The following is a 17,444-nucleotide window of genomic DNA, read 5'->3' as shown; positions in this document are numbered from 1 at the left end:
TACACGTAAGAATAATATCATTGCAATATATACATATCGATGTATCGAAGTACCTCTACATTAATCAAATCTGAATGTTGTCACAGAAATATATTAACTATTTTACAGAAACACAGTAGAATATTGCTGGTATCGAGAGGTTGAGGTGAGGTGCCGTAATGGTTACGTAATTCAAGTACCATTACAAATGTTACATTTAATTCCTGTGACGTCTTCGAGTTTGTGACAACATTCTGCAACACCAGATGTAATAATTTCCAAAACAGTTCGTGAAATGCAACACAAGAAAGTGCACCAGGAGGGTAGGGGCAGTTTAGAGTCCATGGTGGAATCCATTCTCAGACAGGAATTTGCCTTGCAAGGAGTTCTTGTATGCGTCGGTATTCTGCAGGGGCTTACGGGGTAAACACTACTTTGTTTGCAGTTCGGTCCAACCGCGACCAGCAGCACGTGCAGGCTCAGCAGTAGGACGCTGTAGGAGGAGAAACAGAGAAAGACACGTGTTTCGACACGAATTTCTCGGGTACCTTTGTTCAGGAATTAGTGTGACAGTCATCCTTTCGCTCACAGGGCCCAAGCGGTCACCTCTTGGACACCAGCGCGAGGCGCGGCCGCTGACGGATCTGTTTAATTAAAAGTAGATTTTCAACTTCCCGCGGCGTAATGAATTGTCCATTACGTTTCGGGCATGCAGCCGAGAAAATAAAATTTCCTCCACTGATATTTCGGCCGCGTATCGTCCGGCCATCCTCAGAGTGAGTCACAAGACTGAAGACAAGCTTTTTTTTTTCCTTTATTGTATTTCAATGCTCCATCTGGGGCTGGTTGGCAGCAGCATATGCACTGCTCTTCAGCCGGAAGGCAATAATTATGCAAAGAAGACATTTAAAATAACAGAATGGAGAAAATATGGCGTACATAGATATTAAAAAATGGGGAACATTACGGAACAGAACAAACAAAAAGGGGGAGGGGACTGTAAAATGGGCCCTGTGAGCGAAAGGATGACTGTCACACTAATTCCCGAACAAATGTACCTGAGAAATTCGTGTCGTAACACGTGCTCTTTCTGTAAAATCGAGCGCACACGAAACAAAACCACACTCTGGATCATAAAGGTATCGACGAACGGCGTAGCACATAACAATCACTGATAAAATCACAGCTCTTGACACACAGGAGAACAACACCAAACACAACACTGACGTAGTACACTGATGACGATGAGCAAACACAGAGGATCAGCCAGGGGCACACAGACGAGGGAAGAGGGAAGAAGGGAGGGAGGGGAACAGATGTGGGGGAGATGGGCAGGGGGTGCGCCGAAGAGGGCCAGGGAGGGAAGGACGTGGGAGGGAAGCAGTCGAGGAGGGGGTGCAGGGACTAAGGGAGGTAAGGAGAGAAATCAGCTCTCGGAGAAGGAGGGGAGAGGAAAAAAAGGGGGCCTGGAGAGGGGGGGGGGGGTACAAGGCCAGGTTACAGTTGGAAAGAAGGGTAGATATCACAGCAAAGTTCAACATCTGGGGGGGGGGGGGGGGGGGAGGGGCTGTAAATTGCCCTGATGAAGGCGACATGGAGAGAGGGAGGGATACAGTGGTAGAGGTGTGGCAATGGTTGGGGGGTGGAGAGGAAGGAGGAAACCAGGGGGTGGGGAGGATCAAGCCTGCAGACAGTGTAAAGGATGTGGAGATGTTGGAGGAAAAGGAGGAGGTGGGGGGGATGAGGTCATACAGGAGCTGTGTTGAGGAAGGAAGGTGGATACCGAAGGCAAGGTGGAGCGCATGGCATTCGAGGATTTGGAGGGCCTTGTAAAAGTGGGTGGGTGCAGAGATCCAGGCAACGCTGGCATAACAGGGGATAGGACAGATGAGGGATTTGTAGGTGTGGAGGAGGGTGGAAGGGTGCAATCCCTGTGTCCAGCCAGACAGGAGTTTCAGGAGGCAGAGGTGGGAATGGGCTTTCTGCTGGATGGTCAAGAGGTGAGGGGTCCAGGTGATGTGACGGTCGAAAGTGAGGCCAAGGTATCTTATGGTGGAGGTGAGCTGTATGGGACGACCATAAATGGCGAGGTAGAAATCATGGAGATGGAAGGATGCGTGGTGAGGCATATTTCGGTTTTGGAAGAATGGCTCTGAGCACTATGGGACTTAACATCTGTGGTCATCAGTCCCCTAGAACTTAGAACTACTTAAACCTAACTAACCTAAGGACATCACACACATCCATGCCCGAGGCAGGATTCGAACCTGTGACCGTAGCAGTCGCGCGGTTCCGAACTGAGCGCCTAGAGCCGCTAGACCACCGCGGCTGGCGTTTTGGAAGAGTTGAGACAAAGGAACCACTGGTTGCACAAAGTGGTGAACTGGTCAAGGTGGGTTTGGAGGCTGCTTTGGGACCGTTAAAGGGTAGGATGGAGAGCCAGGCATATTGGAGAAGGTAGACAGGTGGGGTGGCTTCGTGAACCCAGCCAGGTTGCTTCACTTTGTTAAGAACGCTGCAGTAAATCGAATTTTACATAGGGCTGATTCTGCTATTGTCAAAGAAAGAATTCGTTTTACTGCTTGGACGTTGGACATTGTTTCTGAATACCTGTATCATCTGCATTTGAAGGTAGCAGCTGTTTTATCTCCTGACTCGTGGGATTGGATTGATGGCACGACATGGGCTATGTCTGTCTGGATTCGCAAAGTGACTACAGAAAGACAAATTGCCAATTACAGCCGACTAGACCAGCCTTCTCAGGTGGACTCTATATTCGACGTCCTGTCATAAATTTGATGGGTAAGGATCTGGACGAAGCTATGTTATCTATCTTAAGTAAAGGGCTAAATTTTGCACCTACTCCAAAGACTTTGCCGGTATCATCTTTCATCATTGTCATTGAAGAAGCTGTCCAACCACTATCAGAGGATTCTGCTGAAGAAATCAGACGAGAAACCTGTCGAGCAATTACGAAATATCGTCCACAAAGAAGCAATGTTTCCAAGGAAGAATGATATGCGATATGAAAGCTTTGTGAAGATACTGACACAGTTGTCCTGCGTGCTGATAAAGGTAATGCTACCGTCCTTTAGCCTCAGGAAGTCTACAAGGAAAAGATATGTGATCTACTTAGTTCAGGTGCATACCAGAAGACTAACAAAGATCCTACTAACAAGGTGACAATAAGGACTTCTGCCTTGCTGAAGGCTTCGTCACTACCAAAGGAAGTCATAAGAAATTTAAAAGTGCGATCTGCAGTACCACCGAGATTTTATGGTCTTCCTAAAGTTCACAAGATGGATAAGGATGGGCGTCTAGAGGACTTCTCTATGAGACCTATAACGACCACTATTGGTTCACCAACGTATTTTTCTGCCAAATGTTTAGCTTTCTTATTAAAACCATTCGTAGGAAAATGTAGTCACCACATTCGTAATTCTATGGATTTTATTCAGAGACTTAGCAGTGTCAGGCTAAATAGTATGGATGTGCTTGTTAGTTTTTACATGGTATCATTATACACCAAGGTACCTTTAAAGGACTCTTTATCTGTTATCGGCGAACGTTTTGATAAGAACATTGTGGCCTTATTTGAACATGTGCTTTAATCATCTTATTTTCAGTTTAATAGTGAATTTTGTGAGCAGATTGATGGCGTTGCTATGGGAAGCCCCCTCTCCCCTCTGGTAGCTAATTTATTCATGGAAAAGGCATTACACTCAGCAAGTTTTAAACCAATGGTCTTCTGGAGGTACGTGGATGACACATTTGTGATCTGGCCACACGGGATGGATGAATTACATCGACTTCTTGAGCATTTGAATTCTATCCATGCTAGTATCAAAATTACTACGGAAATAGAAAAGACGGCTGCCTCCCCTGTTTGGATGTTGTCGTTCGCTGTAAAGTTGATGGCACATCAGGACATGCCATATATCAGAAACCAACACACACAAATCTTTATCTACATCCCAGTAGCTGCCATCACCCTTCCTTAAGACCTTAGTGCATAGGGCGCACTATATATACGATAAAGATGATTTGCAAGTAGAGCTCAAATACCTCGGGAGCATATTTAAATCGAATGGATTTTCTCCACAACAAATTCATAGAGCATTCAATGCAAAACCTAGAATGCAGGTATATGATGGGCAAGAAGATAGTAATTTCTTCAGATCTAGTGTGTTTTTGCCCTATGTGGGTGCTCTTTCCTCGACGATAGGCTGTATTCTTGAGAAACACTGTGTTAAGGTGATCTTCCAGCCCCACATGAAGATTGCAGCTTCACTCAGCTCTGTGAAGGACGATTTACAGCTTCATAAAGAGGGTGTGTATCAGATTCCTTGCAGAAATTATGAGAAGTCATACTTAGGTTAAACAACATGCACCATTCATTAGAGGTGTGTGGAGCATCAAAGATACACACGTTTGTTACAGCCAGACAAGTCAGCTGTGACTGAACATTGTATTGATGAAGGTCATTCCATGAATCACAGTGATGTGAAGGTTTTAACATCCACCTCTTCCTTTTGGGAATCTGTCTTCAAGGAAGCTATAGAGATTAGATTAGCCAATAATTTAATAAACAGAGATAATGGTTTTAATTTGGACAAAGCATGGGGTAATTAAACTGCACAGAAGTCGTCATGGTGTCACCACAGCTGATCATACATCGATAAGCGAATCGAATGTCTGTATGCCATCGCCACAGGCAGTGCATGTGTAAGCACATTTCTTTGCTGCTGACCAGCATCTGTGACACACATGCGCAGTACTGTCACGGTGGAGCATATAAGGCCATACTTGTCATCTTGTTGGCAGTCTTGTGACTCACTCTGAGGATGGCCAGACGATACGTGGCCGAAATATCAGTGGAGGAAATTTCATTTGCGCGGCTACATGCCCGAAATTTAATGAACCATTTAATTAGATAGTCAGTCAAATTGTAGGAGGCGGCTATTCCAATAACTCAAGTCTGAAAGTCTACCTGTATCAGTGAGGAGGAGGGGGGAAGGTTGGAGGTTTCCTGAGGGGTGGGTGGAGGAGAGGGGCGGGTTGAGGAACAAGAGATTAAGGAGCTGTCAATGCAAAAAAAGGGTTATCCCCAGGGGATCTTAATCGTCATAGCAGAGCAATAGGTTTAGGACCTGTCGATCAAAAGGGAACAAAAAGTTTACACCTGGGTCCATACTTGCCCCTGAATGTAGGCAACATGCACAAACAAACTATTTCAGAACATACATTGCTTTACTACTGCTTACTGGTGTCCTAACAGTCGTGTGAAGTTAGTACCCTTTTTTCGAGAAATGTACATTTTTTTCATAGTTTTTGATAGATGTGCCATAGTTCTAGAGTTCTTTATACAAAATTTCAATAGTTCTGCAGAATTTAACGAAGAAAACAACAATTCTCGAAAAAAATTTCGTATCGAAAATGTTCTTTCTCAGTTTTCGCAAAATGTTAATTCATGCAACAGTTCTGGGGACAGTTCTGAACAGAACTCCAAGAGTTCTATCGAAAATCGTAATAACATTTTTTTGTGCAGCTAATAGTTAACGAGATAATTGCAATTTAAGGAGAGAATCTTTTCACTTCCTGTGAAGTTGGTACCCTTTTTTCAGGAATGTATATTTTTTTCAGAGTTCTTGATAGATATGCCATAGTTCTAGAGTTCTTTGTACAAAATTTGAATAGATCTGCAGAATTTAGTGAAGAAAACAACAGTGTATAAGATAGCTGCTTCAGGAACCCTTTCCTTCTGATACAATTCTTACTGTTGGCACAATAAATCACTTGTGCATAGATTCCAACTATATTGATCATTACAAAAATATAACCGTGGACCAACGGCACACATTTCTTGTAGCACTGTACAAAGCATTCAGCTTATGCATTGTAAAAATACAACACTTGACACTATTGTAAAATTTACAATGGATCACTTCCGTTTATCTCCAGTGTCAGCATCTATCGAATTATCTCCATGCAAACGCGTGCCGGGATCACACACTCCCCCTTTTTAGGTATGGAGGAAACTAGAGTTCAGTCTTGTGGAAGCCAAAAAAGGAACTGTGGGCATCTCATCCTTTACTGATAGCAAACTCTAGAGAAATCTCACGTTTGTTTTTCTTCATCGTGCCAACAAAAGAAAAATTCTCCCTTCATGGCTCTATTATCAATCCAATACTAGTAAACCAGTTGTGCTTTCATATTTTGACCTGACTGATGTATAGGTTTACACAGTCACAGAACAACATCGAAATGTTTATTGCTCAGTTGGTACAATCCTTCTGGTTGCTACACAGCGTATATTTCCAAATCGTACAGGTAAAATACTTAAGAATCCACAAAAGCATAGATTTTAAATCCATATTTATTTGTTTTGATAGGTACATACTGGCAAAAACTGCACCTTCCACAGAATCCTTCCAGCTTCTTGTCTACTGTAAAATTTTCTCCAAGGGTATAAGATTTCTGGTAGCTGTGTACAAACACAGTAAATATTTCCCGAATTGCTGTTAGCTTGTCTAATAGTCTACTTTCAACACAAATAGCGCAACTGTAAAATCTAAGGCACCTCACAATAAATTTGAAACGTTTTATGCTCATTACAAGGCGACATTTTTCAATGCCATCCCCATCAGTTCACACAGGTCTTCCAGGCTTTATCTGTTACTTTTGTTACAACAGTTAAAAACAATTCAATAACATAGATTGATTTTACCCCTCTCTCACGCCAAAATAAAGCTTTTGATGCACTCAAAATGCTGATTTGAATACAAAACTACAATAGACAAAGTGTCATCATCTATGAGGCAGTTACAGCATCACAAAGGCTGCTTTGGCTGCGCCTATTGGTACAGGTAAATTTCGATAAATATTATCCTCTTTGAACAATATGCTTACATGCTTTGGATCTCTTCAACATGATCTAGTACATCCCACTTGAAATAATAAAATTCCTATAAAATAACGCTATCAGGAGCAGTGTATTAATTTGATATTTGACGTTCAGACAGCAGACACTGACTATTAAACATTTCAAAAAGAGTTTAAGTGCATTTTACATTCTGGATTAGCTTTTTACTGCTTACTATGTTGATAAACAAATAAATTAATTGTTGAAATGAAATACAAAAGGGTGCAGTGGATAAAAATGAGCAGTTGGCTCATATCTCATCAACAGAGCACTAGCGTCTATGCTGAATCATCCAACAATGAAAAGCATACAGAGAAAGGAAGCTATAATGAGAAGGCGCCAGTCCTGCCAATTCGTGACAAGTAATTTACAGAATCACACAACAATGAAAAGCATTAGAAGAAGGGAGCCTATTAACGAGAAGGCGCCAATATTGCCAATTGTTGAAAACTAATGTAGAGAAAATTTCGACGTGTATCAATCTGAACACCTGCGCCCGATGGAATGATAATAAAAACTATATGTCCCTGAGACCTCTCAAGACCAAAAAATAATAAACAAAACACAGCAACAATGCAAAAGTTTTGGCACTACATCTGGAAACTATTAACACATGAACTGCCGCTTTTAAACAATCGGCAAGTGACGTCAGCGTAGCAGTTACATCAAAGCTTCTTGTGGTAGCATCAAAGCTAATGACAACAACAGCTGCATTTTTTAGGTTGCACTCGCCTCATCGTGTGAAGGCGCCTGTCAGCACTGCATTTCAAAAAAATGGCTCTGAGCACTATGAGACTTAACTGCTGAGGTCATCAGTCCCCTAGAACTTAGAACTACTTAAACCTAACTAACCTAAGGACATCACACACACCCATGCCCGAGGCAGGATTCGAACCTGCGACCGTAGCGGTCGCGCGGTTCCAGACTGTAGCGCCTAGAACCGTTCGGCCACTTCGGCCAGCGCTGGATTTCTCTTTGCCCCTAATGAGTACACATAACAATACTACTCACGCTCAGGCGAATAATCATTATGACCGTTCAATCAGAGCTCTTGTGCAGTCAGTGCCTGTTGTGCCGTCGATGCTGCTGTGTAAGTGATATTTATGAACCGTAAGACCCATAAAAACGTACAATCTACCAGAACTGAAACGTCTTCTCAGCATGGAGGAATTTAAAATGATCGATGATAGAGGCATTTAATTCACTCCGTCTCATCAGGTCTTCCGATGCCATGGCCGACATCAGCTTGAAAGGTCTCTGTTGGATTCCTTTCATGTTTGATTTCTTAAATCTGTTGTCATTTATGGAATAAATTCCTCTTCTAAATTTACTGTGGCGTTTCTGACTATCTGGGAGGAGACTGAGTAGTGGAACGTGTTACCTTTACACGTAGACAAGAACGATCTGCACACTACTACACTTTAAAGCACAGTTTATATGTAATTCTTATATGTAATTCATGTCACACAGTCTCATACGGAACCTACATCCGCTTTCTGTTATATACTGTATATGATAAGATACTGTCATCCCCCTTCCCTTTTGTGTGAGAGGATGAATGAGCATATGTATTTCTAGTTGCATGCTTGAGGGTAGCAGACAAGGCTGTCTGCTAGAGAACAGTAGGACCAACGTCGGAACAGGTAGCTACGCTTTCTTAAAGCAGAGAGGTTTCTATCCTTAGTATGGTTCTGTCCGTCCGTTGTCATGTTGGTATTGGAAGCTGCCCCTCTGGCCCCTTCCGTTTTGTCTTTGTGAGCCACCCTCAGGAAACACGCTCGGCAGTAGGCAGTTGCAGTCTGGCGGTGGCGAGCGTCTGAAGTGGTAAGATCTCCGGCTAAGCGCGTGTCTGCTAAGTCCATAGGACAATGGATTTGTTAAGTTCAGCCTAACTGAAAATTTAATCATCTTTATCTCGGGTTTAGCTCCAAAATATCTAAGGTTATCTTAAATTGCAGCGTAGTGTAATTCTCGTGTGAAGTTCAGATTATTTTGGGGTAGTTGCTTTGTCATTACTTTGCGAGTAAAGTGGAACCACGTGTTGATCAGTAACTCTAACTAAGTTCATCAATCTTAAATGTGAATGCTTGTGTGATTATAACGTCTCGTCTTGACAATATTTTACAATATAACAACTTTTCTTTATGCTTTTCTTTATGTTCAACCCACGTGGAGTGTACTTTGCGAGACCAGTACCACGTGCTTATATAACTGTTTGACCCATCAGGTTAATAGTAAGACGTTAGTAACCAGTTCAAGGTTTTGCTTTTGTCAATTGCTTTTCGATCTAAAGTATTTTAATTATCAAAATTATTGTGGAGTTGTACGCTTTGTGTAAACCAAGTTGACCACGTGGAGCATGTGGTGTAATCATCAAAGTAGCCCTCAGCTATTTCTTTTGGGAAGATTTCACAAAGAGTTAATATGAATTTAGTATACCAGTGTGTGGTAATTACATGACGGACAGGATTGTGGTATGAACGTAATTTCTTTGGGTAAAAACTGAATCTGTTGGTTGTGGTTAATTTCTTCTTGCTTATGTTTCAATGTTCTTCGTGAGTTATTTTATGAATGCAGTGTCGTATGCAGTCTCCCAATCTTGGCTCCATATTTTATGTGTTCCGTAAGATTACAATCTCACATTTTTCAATCGTAAATAAGGCACCAGCTCAGTTATAACTCACATATAATATGCTGAAATTTCAATGAACAATCATAAAATAAATTTCCAAATATAAACTGATTTCTTTCTTTTTATTTAAATTCTCTTATATATATATATATATATATATATATATATATATATATATATATATATATATATATATATATATATATTACCGGTTTTGTATGACTATTAAAAGATTATCATTAATGTTAGTCTGCTTGGTAAACCTAGACTAAGTATCTGATGAAACAGTTGCCCAGTAATCCACGGTTAACGTCCCCAGACAGATCACAGCTTTTAACCCGGTTTTATTGTCAGTCAGTACCGCTTTCATCATACCAAATTAATGTAGCAATATTACAAGCTCGAAAATGTCTTCAAAACATATTTTCACAACAATTAAAGAAGATCGTTGTGATCATCTTATTTTTGTTAGAAACATCTTAAGACTGGAATGTTTCGTTGAAGAAAAAGATGACGACAGAAAAGATGAATTGTGGAATGTTTTTGGTTCTTCGTGCAATAAGGACATGACAAAGCAATTTGACCTACTAATGTCAGCAGAAAAATGGTCTGCCACAAAACCAGCAAACGGGAAACTTGGAAAGCCTTCAAGACTGGAAATAGGGAAATGGATCGATTTGATGGCTGATAAAATTTATAAACATCACAAAATCCCATGTGCCTTTTCTTTCAAATACGCGAAAGTGTGTGATAGTTCAAGTTCAAAGTAGTTCTTGAAGATCAAAGGAAGATGTACAGAATGCGGAGCCACTTTCGAAGGGATTACTCTGAAGAAGCCAAAAGAACAACATCGACAGTAACGATGTCATATAGTCTCAAAGGTTGGCACTACCACCGACGACCGACGACAGCGCCCTCTAGCCGGTGAGCATCACTACAGATTCTGCCCATTTCATCAGGTGCAGCCAGCCAGGACACTTCGCTTCAGCATCGCACCTACGTACAAAGTTATGTAATCGTTATCACCTTGTTTTTGCACCAGTAAACCACTTTCTTGCAGTACCTACTTGTATTACCTTTTTCCGTTCCTATCCACGCGCCGCCTCCCAGGCGGGATACAAAAACGATATTATTCTAAACGGCGGACTTTCAAACTTTTCAGACGATAGTAATCATCTGAAAAGAAGACAACTTCGTGGCACGAGAAGACAATAGGGAGCTGCTAAATTGGTCGATAACAGGATGCCTGCAGCTCTTTGGCGAAATGATGAAGCGAAAAATATGTCTTTTGGAGACATGATTCCTCCAAATTTACCAAATGATGATGTCTTGGGAAAGGCTAAAGAAGAGGAAAGGGACAAGCGATTTGGTATAACAACTAGTAAAACTGTTGAAAACCTGCAAATTGCAAAACATACAACCTATCAGTACGAAATTCACGCAGTCAGATTGGACCCATTCTTCTGTATACATTGGCTGAAAGATCAAAGTCAGTTGCACAAATATTGACATCAAATCAATAGTAGTGTATACGATTCGGTAGATGATGCAGGTGGTGTCGCATTTCGAGTTATTTCATGATTTGGAGATATGTCAAACAGGGCTGACTGTGTGGAAATGAAGTCAAAGTACATATACCTGTTCAGTACATGTGCATCTCCAAAGTAAACATCACTAGTAAAGAGTCAAATATCGTCAATCGATCATCAATCAGTTGCCCAGCTTATTGATGATATCCTCTAGGCATGATGCACCATTCTTGTCATTTTTCTTTATGTAAATCGTCAGATCTGGAGCTTCCAGACCAAAAATCATGGTAACTGATTTTGGTAAGGCTTTGTTGGTTGCCATTTCTAGAGCAATAGACAATTACTCGGACTTAACAGATTATTTGAATAGGTATTATAGTCATATTGTTTAGCATGAAAGAGTAATTCTACCCTCGTGTTGTTTGAGAATAGATTTAAACCATTTTATGGTCATGATATCGAGGTGGAAATGCTTCTCAAGAGGTAAATCACAAGTCAAACAACTTTATCTTCGCGTTTGGGCCATATTTACAGTATGACAGATTTTCGTGATATCGAAAGTGGTTTGCGCTCACTTTTGGTTGTTGCGTTGAGTGAACATCTTGGTACTGACGAGTGTGCTCAAGAATATTCATCGATGGAACATCAGCGCCACCTTGATAACATTATCAGAGGTGGTCCACGTCATTCATATATTGAAGAAAAGAAAGATGATGACAAGAAAACTTATAATGTTGAAAAGAATGACGAATGTCTTTTGGAATCAATTTTGAACTCTAAGGAATCTACTACCAACGCGTAGATTGATAGGGCAAAACATATCTACAATGAAGCTAAAGTCATCGCGAATCAGACTAAGGATGACATTCTCTTTGATGTGAATCCGTACAACATTCCTAATGCTGCAGAGATGTTTAAAGAGTTGATGTACTACATACCACTGTGGACAGCTGTGATGTATCCTTCTTTCCATATTCCTTTATCTATTCGTTTGTCAGCAGCGACTGAAGGACAATTTTCAAAATTAAAGACAATGGGCTTTGACAAGCAACCCTTACGAGTAGACAAATTCATTTTTCAACATTTGAACTGGCTGTGTGAGGAAACAAAACTGTTAGTGGCACTTATGATGGAAAAACAAGATCCAAAGCAAGCTGTGAAGCACAAACCAACTGAAGCATCACTGCCTTACCATGAAGAAGAAAACTGGAGAGGAAAAAATAAGAAGCTGAAGATAAAAAAAAAAACCAAAAGCAATCTTCTACTCGCTAATTCGGAGACCACACTGAACAATACCTTAAGAAGTGAGACCCAACACGAATATGGCAATGAGACAAAGTTAAGTAAAATTTTTAATAGTTTTGAATACAGATTTTCTCCTACTTCGAGCTCACTTGTTATGAATGCGGAGAACAACAGTCTCTCAGTCAAAAGTGATAGCGTGTGTTTTCAGCGTTCTTCAGATGATAATTTACTGCCGAATTTGGACTCTAAAGAGATATTTCATTCCACAAAAGACTAGCGCAAATCATACTTCACAAGGGATGTCATTGAAATTTCATCCTGTGGTTCGAAAAGAGAAGAAAACCGAGAGACCTATAACAAGAAAATGGAGGAGAGTGCAATGCTGAAAAAGCTTCAAAATGAAATCATTGTCACATCAAGCATTCAAACTAAGAGCAAGAAAAACTACTTAGATGATTGCCCAAACTGGAATTCGACTAAGAAATTCATAAACATTAATTTGCCACTTTTCCCAAATGGGTCCTCAAGCAAATTCAAATCTGCTACCTACAACTTGAAGGGAACGTGCTGTTTCGATTCTTTGGTGAGCTTATTCATGCAAGCAATATCACTCAACGATGATTTCAAAAGTACCATTCAAATAGTGAGCCATCCATTTTTGGATCTGGCTTTAGATGTTTTGGACAAAAAAAATCATGAACTCCCAGCATTTTAAGCAGAGATTTGATGTTTTATATGTGATACCGTTCCTAAAAAAGGAGTAATCTCTCGAAAAATATCGTCTCTGCATGCAGAGTCGAATGCCTGGGAATTACAATATTAAAAGATATCCCGATTTGCAACAAAAAGATATCATGTCCGACATCCCTAAATTCACGCTATGTGAAACTACGCTATATTTCCGTTGATACGTATGTGATTTTCAGACTTGGTTATAACTTCATGCAAGAGGCTGCAGATGCAACAAATGGAACTCTAAAGACTATCATAAAATACAAAAAATGTAAAGGAGAAGCAGTCGAAGAAAAGGAATTTTGATGCTACTTGACGATGGATACTAGTATAACAACTTGTTCACTAACTGAAGATCAGTTTCCTCTGAACCAAAGCAAGAAATCTGTGTTGCAAACGATCTCGAAAGAAATTGTAGTCAACAATCAAGAATATACTCTCGCTCTCGTTGGTGCCATTCATTATAAGAGCTCCATCAAACACTACATGGCATGTGTCTTCGAAGCAGTACAATGACCTGTATAAAGATGTACAGAGAGTTTCAAAAGAAACGATAATTTCTCCACACCTGTTCATGTATGTCAAGACAGGAAAAGCTTCAAATGGCAGCTACAAGACTGAGAAGACGAAACAAGTAGTTCCTACAAAGAAACTTTGCTTTATAAGGCAAGCAGCTGCAAAAACTCGGTATCTAAATATTACAAATACGGCTCTTAGGTTAATTCTTAGTATCTTTGTTTCTGGAACCACAACCTTCCTGTTTTAGTTACTAGAATATGAGCATTTTATGCCTTAAATTTCATGTAGATATTTTTGTACCTATTTTTCTTAGTTGTTTCACATCCCATAATTCTATGCTTATTTATTACTGAATTCCTTACTAATGTATTTCCTTCTGTGTTTTAGTGTTTCCTGAAGAAGAGCTGTTAAGGGATCTGTATATCACGGCCTGTAGTTTTTATTGGTACTTTGAAATTCAGTAATGCAAGACTGTCAATAGATTCAGGAATGAAACTTTTATCAAACAATTAGTGTATTGTGAGCTCCAGATGAAAAAAAATTGTAAATCTGTGGAATACATTGTGCAGTGAATATTGATGTTTTTCTTACATACCGAATTACATGTAATTGTTATTTTAGGTTCAATGTACTTACACACTATTACAAATAAAAGGTAAATAACAAATTTTACTCTTTGAATTATTATCTTGTTGAAACAGTAAACCAGTACTATTTACCAGTTTCATGTTTTGATTATTTTTGAAAAAAATGTATTTTAAGATGCAATTTTTTTTCCTAATAATTTAAGAACATAATATGACATACTCCAGCTTAAAATACTTAATCCATTGTTGAATAATGTGGTTCAGTGTGTAGGCAAGCACTATATTATTATTCATCCATAACTTTGTTTACATAGATTTAATAGTGGATGAGATAGTGGTAACAATATCTCTGTATGCAAACACGTTGATTACAGAAAATTTAAACTAAAGATATGTACGTCATGTTCTTCTCAATGACGAGATTTCAAACCATTCCTGCTCCATAATCTTGTTGATTCATTTCGTGTCCTTCTCATTTTCTTTAGTTTCACATCTTTTCTTTGTTATTCTTGCCTCCTTTTTCATGCTTTCAGCACTTTTTTCAATTTCTGTGACATGTTGCCTGTCTGCTCATAGCAGCACAATTTTCATGTTGTTCCTACTTTTGATCCCTGGTCTGCTCATTGTTTTTAATCTGCTTTTTACTCCATCAGTAAAACATCTTAAGACATCCATCCCACCAATGTGAAAAGCTGAAACGGCAACAAAAATAGATTTCGGCAAGCGTTCCCAAATGCATCTGTTGAAACGCATTCTGATTTTGTTTTATGCCATGTAAACATTTTTCCTGCACATACGACAGTCGACAGGTTCTTCAAAGATATTACGTAAACGAGTTTCTATGGAAATTGCGGCGCCCAAATTAAACAAAATAACATTTAAGCACGAGAATGACGACGTACTGTACACAGAGTGTATATGTTTAGAATAAGGAAAAACCAGAAGAATTTTATTATGTAAAACAGTAATTTTTTGAGCTCTGGCAACATTCAGGACCCACTAACAGCTAAAAATATGCCTAGGACCCTCATGGATGTAAGTTAGGCGGCAACATCACCGGACTCCAGGATACAAAAAAACGTGCTGAGTGTAACGAGTAAATTTGAAACTGCTATCGTTAATATTGTTGCAAACATTCTAGTTAGAAAGGAAGTGTGTAAGTTTGATGAGTTACACTACAGCGAGAGTCAAAAGTCTTTACAATGTATACAAATATAAGTATATTTAAATGAATATATTGTACAAACGAACTAAGAAGTATGTTAAAATACTAATTCAGTACATAACTGATAGAGGTGTTATTATGTTGAGAGGATACATTATTAACGTTAATAAAGAGTTTGAAATTTGTAAACAAGAACCTCGTTTATTTGGCCCTCACTAATCCGGATTTCTAGCTTCTCCAGATTCATATTTTGTGTACCTTGGTCATTTTCTCTTTTTTTCTTATAACCCGAAAATGTGTAGTCAGTGGAGTACATAGGCTGCTTATCACTAGGCCGGTAATTTAGTCTTGCACCGAGTGATGGAGGAGGTCAGAGTGTGTGAATGACATTGTTCCTCAAGTATTGTAAATTAATATAACTGTGTATTGGGGTCCATCAAGCACAAGGGTTACTCTACAAAAATGCACACTATTTTTTTAAAAATCCATCTTTTATTCTACATGTTTGAAAGTTTTAGTGTGTAGATACATCATTTAGGAACAATATTTTCATTTCTCCACATAATTTCCACCCCTCTCAACTGCCTTACGCCATCTTGGAACCAAAGCCTGAATACCCACATGGTAAAATTCTGGACCAACCTGTTGGAGCCACTGCTTGGCAGTGTGCACAAGGGAGTCATCATCTTCAAACCTTGTTCCACGAAGAGAATGTTCCAGTTTCCCAAAGAGATGACAGTCACATGGAGCCAGGTCAGGACTGTAAGGCGGGTGTTTCAGTGTAACCATGCCAACAGTTCTCCCACCACAGCTCAATGGACCTCTAGTGCGCTCCTCGACAGGTGTAACACCATCTCGTTAGTGGCGCGTGTGAGTGTATCCGTTTTCTCAGCCATTTGTTTGTTTTGCACTGACGAGCCTTCTCTCTTTGAATCATCTAAGCGTGCACATCCCACGCTTCCACCTACAGTTACTACAGTCAGTGTTAAGAAGCTGTACCGGCATTTGTCCATTGCTGAACATTTAGACTTTTCGTATTTAGTGGAATATTTTCGCATTATCCGCACTTTCGGTAATCCGGATTACATCCGGTCCTATCTAGTCCGAATAAAAGAGCTTCTTGTGTACAGCACTGCGCATTATAACGTTGTTTATGTCTCACATAATTCCAAAATAAAAGTGAGAATTCGCGATCCATCCTCACAGATGAACTTCCGGCTTGCGTTTCAAACTTAACACAAGTTGTCCGACAAAAATTGCAAAAGTGGCACTCCTGGAAGCAAGGATTTTGTGAAGATATTACTTCGTCACAGCCTGGGGTTAAAGACCGGATCCGGCATACAGTTTTTACCTGCCAGCAAGTTTCACATCGGCGGACACCCACTGCAGAGTGAACACGCATCTATTTCATAAACCATTGGCACCATAAAAATGTTATGAGGGTTCTTAAAAAAACTCTTTCCAGAACTGCCAACAAAAAGGTTGGGCCAATTTATTATAATGTAGACCATGTGAGTCTCTCGTAAATGATATTATCTCATTAATTGTTATCCCCACAAAAAATGTTATAACAGTTTTCGGTAGAACTCTTAGGGTCCTATTAAGAAATGCCATCAGAACTTTTGTAAGAATTTATTACTTTTAATAACAATAGTGAGTCCCACATTAAAGTAATTATCTCATATAATGTTATCGTCACCCAAAAAATGTTATTATAGTTTTCGGTAGAACTCTGGGGTGCTATTCACAACTGTCATCACAACTGTTCTAGGAATTTTGTTTTCGTAGAGAAAGTGAGTATCAGATTAAAACAATTATCGCATAAACTATTATCGCCACAAAAATGTTCTTAACATTTTCCATACAACTCTTCGGGTGCTATCTAGAACTACCAACAGAACTGTTATACAAATTTATTTTTTTACAAACTGACAAATAGTTCTTTACTATACCAAAATTTTGCCGAGTTATTGTGTACTTCCTGAAATTCTATAGAACTATTCGTGTTTTGAGCAGGGAACTCTAGAACTATTGCATATAGGCCTATATCAATAACTATGAAAAAAAATTATGTTTCTCGTAAAAGGGGTGCAAACTTCACGGAAAATGCTCATAAGCATTCCTTATTAAATGC

Source organism: Schistocerca americana, chromosome 5 (assembly GCF_021461395.2).
Source record: "Schistocerca americana isolate TAMUIC-IGC-003095 chromosome 5, iqSchAmer2.1, whole genome shotgun sequence".
In the NCBI taxonomy this organism is placed as follows: Eukaryota; Metazoa; Arthropoda; class Insecta; order Orthoptera; family Acrididae; genus Schistocerca; species Schistocerca americana.
The sequence above is the reverse complement of the archived record's forward strand: the minus strand, read 5'-3'. Positions refer to the sequence as shown.